General features: G+C 38.2%; 1 long non-coding RNA gene across 1 annotated transcript in view; it reads right to left on the bottom strand.

Annotated features, from left to right (window-relative positions):
- Nucleotides 1-2,981: 2,981 nt before the first annotated feature.
- Nucleotides 2,982-5,592, bottom strand: part of LOC102309486 — an 11,980-nt gene continuing 9,369 nt past the window's right edge. Inside the window, exon 4 of the long non-coding RNA XR_317189.3 lies at nt 2,982-3,650. This is a non-coding gene — a long non-coding RNA (uncharacterized LOC102309486). The remainder of the gene's footprint in view (nt 3,651-5,592) is intronic.

Genomic DNA, 5,592 nt, shown 5'->3' with positions numbered 1-5,592 from the left:
TGACTGGTGATTTTTACTGCTTCCCAATTGTTACATTTTTGTTGTCGTTGTTGTTGTTTTCAAAATCATAAAGTAAACACCAAGTACTGCATATAACAGCTAGTTGTTAAGTTTTTTGTTGCCTAGTAACTAATCACATGCAGGCATTTCAGATATGTGGTCAGTCTTGTCGTAATCAGCTGGCTACATTAGGCACACCTGCCATCACAACTGAACATTGCACAGTGGATATTGACTTTCTAACACCCCCCCACCCCTGAGCTGTGTCGTCACGTTCACACACACTGAGCAGATGTTTCTACTGTTGGCACAGAGTTGGCAACTGTGAGCGTGATCATAAATTTATACGTGCTATTTATAGTGTGCGAGAGACAAATGCAATATTAATGCCCGTGCTTCTGCAGTGACAGGGTGACTGCTGCTAACACAGTTGATAGGGACATGTAGCACACAGCTAACAGCTAGTTTCTTGGGGCTGAAAACAAAAATGTTTAGTCATCGCCACCATATTTTATGACAGATTATGTAGTTAAATGTGTCAAAATACCCCGACCTTGTTTCTTTTATTAACATTTACATCACACATGGTGATTCTGAGAGGGCCCTCAGGCCTTAACCTTTTGCCTCCCTCATTTTGCTTGCTCGTAACCTCTGCAGCAGTTGGAGCCTGTTCTACTGTTACATCACCCATAATAACAGCTTGAACTCCATGCTGGGCCTAAATTTAGAGTCTCAGGTGAAAGTGGAGCAGACTGTTAGACAGAAAGTGGCCAGAGCAGCCAGCAGTGTGACATCCTTTCTCTAGCATGATGGGCTTCCTGGTGCTTCTTTGCATTTCCTCCCGATGAAAGGAGCTGAATAAAATGCCTGAACAGGATCCATCTAGCTGATATCATTTTTCACCTACCATCTCTTTAAATGCTGAATGCTGTTGAAAAAAATGCATAGTCCCCTGAAGTTTGGGCATAATATTTTGCTCTAGCCCCACTGGCCTTTAAACAAGAGTAACTACTCAGACAGAAACTGCAAAACCCAATAACCTTGCTCCTGTAGCACTAACCCTAGATTCTGTAAAAAGGCTAAACTTAGGGTTAGGGTTAGGTCTAACCATTTCAGTGCAGTATGGCACTGAGTCTAAATCATCCTCACTCATGTGAGGATGATTTAGACTCAGTGCCATACTGCACTGAAATGTACATACCACATTTGTGTCCCACAGAGGATGGGACTTTTCCACGCTGATGTCTTCAAGTTGTCCTTGATCTACCCATTGCCAAACTCTTTAACCCAGTGTTAGTGACATTAAAAGAAAGCATACGTGAAAGACTTTGCTAATACAGTTTTGACCCATCGGGCCCTGGCATGGGACTTCTGGAGGCATCCTGTGGTGTCTTGTTTCATGACACTGGCAGCAGATCCGATGGATCACGCAGATGTTCAGTTGGATGGGATCTGGGGAGTTTGGTAGCCCCGTCTGAGGTTTGGGCTCTTTGTCTTTTCCATTCCTGAGCAGTTTTTGTTTTGTGTTTGAGAGCAGCTGTTGCTGTCAGCAAATACTGTTGTCATGGGGGCGTGCTTCGTGTGCAATAAGGCTTAGGTATCTGGTAACATTTATACGAATGCCAGGATTGTAACAGGATAATTAGCGTAATTTCACCTGCAGTTCTCTTGTTGTGGTTGATTGGCTTATATTTTCAAACAAAGGATGCAAGGAGATGAACCATAGGGTTGTAGGTTGGTCCACCACTTTGATCCAGACTGAAGCAGATCAATTATCCCTCCTAGATGGAAAATCGTGATAATCTAGCACCACCACATGGCTGAGATTGAAGATTTCCAAGAATGATCTTCATGAATCTAACAATTCCTTGACATTTGTGATTTTGAAAGAAATTTCTATCAGATTTGGTGCAGACACCCATCGTTAGTCATCCCCTGACTTTTAACCATACAGCACTGAAGTGGCTGTAGACGGGATTTTCTTTGAAACCCAGTCATTGTATTTGTTGTGTCTGCTTTTTCTCAAAACAACGGTGTGATTGCAGTCATTTACAAGCAGGAAGCAGTTAACACCGACTGTCACAAGAATGAAAAGTCTAGCTTAGTTTTGTCAGATCACCTAAAACCTTCTAATTTTGTGTGTAATGTCGGGGATATACATCATATGCGCCTGAGGAGAGAGCTGACTGAAGAACCATCCAAGTCTGGCAGTGCAGCAGCTGCTCTAGAGCCCTCTACAGTTTGAATCCGGCACTCACAAGAGATTCTTTCAAATCACTTTCTAAATGACGTGTTTCAGAAGCACCGAGGATCAATCACAGAATGAAAAATAGACACACAGATATGGTGACATCTAGCTACAGAGGTTAAATCTGTTGTATTCCGAGCTGTTAGTTTATGCTTCAGGATATGCATTTTTAAAAAAGGTGGGTTTTAGAAGCTATTTATACAACACTATGGTCAAGGAAACATCCACTTTCTGAACTACTTACCCAGCTTACGTTGAAGGGGATGGAGCAATTTGGGTCGACTACCTACCAGGCTACCCAGATAGGCAGGTATAAAACTAAAAGTTGTGGATAAAAGAACTTTAAAAAAAGATGCGCCTAGTTAAAACTAGGATTAGCAACATGTTAAGAATGAAAAATTAGCGACATATAAAAAACCCTGGTAGATGAAACTGATTTATAAATTATTATCTGAAATAAATATTGTTCAGTTGTTAGATGTAATGGAAAAAAATGACTGAAGTAGATAAACGTACAAATACGCACATATTTTTAGAACTTTTAGGTTAAAAAAAATAAATCACTGAAATTTTTGTTATATACAGGTTATATACAAGCTAAAACTAATGTAAAATGATTACTCAAAATAGAGGTTAAAACAAATGTGTAAAATGATTAGGTACAAGTAAGTTTTGGATTATAAAATGGATTACTTAAAAAAGTAATAATCTGATTTAATTCATAAGTGGAAAAATAAACTAGCAATAGCACTTTATTTTTTGCTAAAAGTAAATGGTGCAAATATTTTTGTTAAAAGTAACAGATTATGACTAAAATAATAGTGCTGGCTATATAGTTATAGCATATAAAATTAATCAATAAATTGTCAAACTAATAAACTAAACATAATGAAGAGATTGTTGAAACTGCTAACAGTAACAACATGTCCAGACACTGCCACAAGGTAGTATTTAATAAAAGACAAGTGGCATGTAGCATTCATTATTCAATTTTCTTATCCGAGTCACTGGGTGTGGTGTGGGTCATATAAGCCTTGACTGTCAGCTTCCAACAGCACCTTTTTATTTGTCTTTTAGAGATCTGCCTGCTGAAACATGAAACCTCAAGAGGGCAGCAACTTCCAGCTAATCTGACAATACATCACTCGTGCTAAAATAATTTCCATATTTACACAGGAGATGGAAGTGCTATAAAGGCAAAAATGTCAATAGTTTAACTTTCCAGTAATTATGTTTGAAGACACTGTTCTCCGGAGGGAGTGTTTTGGCCGTCGTGTCATTGGCTCCCTCTTCTACATCTGCAGCCTAATCGGCGTCCTCTAGCTTCCTCTGCCTTCCTGTGGAAACTGGAAACTGCCAGCGTTCTGTTGTCGGAGCAAGATTACTGCTCGCAGAGTAGGACCTGGGGAACAAACGTCAATGAAATATTATGAACTTCCTCGTCGACTGTAGAGACAGCTGTTATAAATAGCTAGGATTATTTTCAGACAACACTTGTGAGATTTACTCAGCCCTGGTCTGATCTGGTCTGGGCTGAGCCTCCGCGTGGGATCTGGTTACAGGATTTGGCCTGCAGTGCCCAAATGCCCTTGATCCATGCAGCTGTAATACTGTACGTTTACACATGTATACACAACGACTTGCAGTGTCACAAGTAGGACTGAATGCAGGAAATGCATGTTGGCTAAAGTAATATAAAGTCCCATTATATAGAAAATCACAAATATAATAGATGTGATTCAGTTGCTAATGAAAAGAAAATGAAGACAAACAATGATGAGAAATGTAACCAGTCACAATAAAAAGGTGTAAGTTGAGAGACAACACATGAAAAGGTGCTGGGGGGATGTTTGACCATGGTGAAGTAATATCATGCTTATGGGCCATAAAGAGGAGAATGTGAACAACATCAAAGGAATCTGACCAATAAATATTATTAAAGATTATATTCAACCTGTCATGCCAATGGAATCAAAGATGTGTAAGACTTTGGTATTTTTATATTTAGATTTTTTTGAAAACTCCAAACTACAAGAAAATCATAACCACCACCATCAACAAACATGGTCAAAGTCATCCAAGGATACTCTTGGATACTCCTCGGATCCAAGGATACTTGCAGGAGTTCTTGTTTTTAGTCAAGAATTGATAATTCTTGTCAATTCTTGACTAAAAACACTATAAATTATTTCAAAACACATTTATTTCATATAAAAGCAGATATATGATGCAATACATCTTCCCCAAAACTGAAATGTCATTTTTCAGGTTCAGAATTGTTACTTTAAAAAAAAGTTAAACATTGTAACAAAGTTCCTTTTAGCTAACAGATAGTAGATGTTATTTGTATCCATTATGTTTCGCTATTGCTTTATACATAATACTAAAACTTTTGCTTCCTTTAATAAACTTATTTATAGCTAACCGTATCAAAAGGTTGTGTTTCACATATTTAGCTCAGAGGCTTTAACACAGTTTTAAAGCTTTTATGTTAATGAAATGAACGAATTAATTTTATAACATACAGAAGCCAGTAAAAAAGTAATATTAAACATTTTGCATAGCCTAACACAAACTTAAGCCCACTCATCAAATTCATTTTAACTTAACTCATCACTTAACTTATCACTAAATTAAAAGGATGCAGATTATTGGTTTTATCACAGCTGTAGGTGGGCTGAGTCAGTCTTGGCCTGGAAAATCCCAATATTATACTCTTCGAGAGGAGTCACCTTTGTCATATGATGACTTACCTTCAGACTGTTGTAGCAAAGGAATCACACAGTGACACAAGCACTACACACATATGTATAAAAAAGATAATACATCATTAATGTAAGATGGAAAAAGTGGCTTTGGATCCGCCTTACCTTTCGGTAACCACTGAGACACTTCTCCATGGCAATGGAAAGGAAAGCAAGGAAGTTTAGTCTCCACAGTGAGAAAACGGATATGATGATTTAAGCAGGAAAATAGGAAAACAAATAATTACAACCCTTTTGTGACCTAGACTTACAGTAACAGGTTTTTTAACTGCCGTGTCCTCATCAGTGAAGATCTAATTACAGTTGATGGAATGACAGTGATTAGTGTGTTATTCTACAGTTCTTACTTTACGACCAATAATCTGCATTTGTGGCCACTGTGCTCTGTCTTTTCCATTTTATTTTCCTTTTTAACAGTGTGTTTTCCTTGGAAGTCAATCACTTTGAAAGTATGTGTTCTTATTTTAAAATAGAACTGGGCAGAGACGTCTCAACTCCAAGATTGTGTGTAGGAATGTTCGTGTGCGTGTGTGTGTGTGTGTGTGTGTGTGTGTGTGTGTGTGTGTGTGTGTGTGTGTA

The sequence above is a fragment of the Haplochromis burtoni genome, unplaced genomic scaffold, assembly GCF_018398535.1.
Source record: "Haplochromis burtoni strain Fernald_Lab_line unplaced genomic scaffold, NCSU_Asbu1 Contig_417, whole genome shotgun sequence".
In the NCBI taxonomy this organism is placed as follows: domain Eukaryota; kingdom Metazoa; phylum Chordata; class Actinopteri; order Cichliformes; family Cichlidae; genus Haplochromis; species Haplochromis burtoni.
The sequence above is the reverse complement of the archived record's forward strand: the minus strand, read 5'-3'. Positions and strand labels throughout refer to the sequence as shown.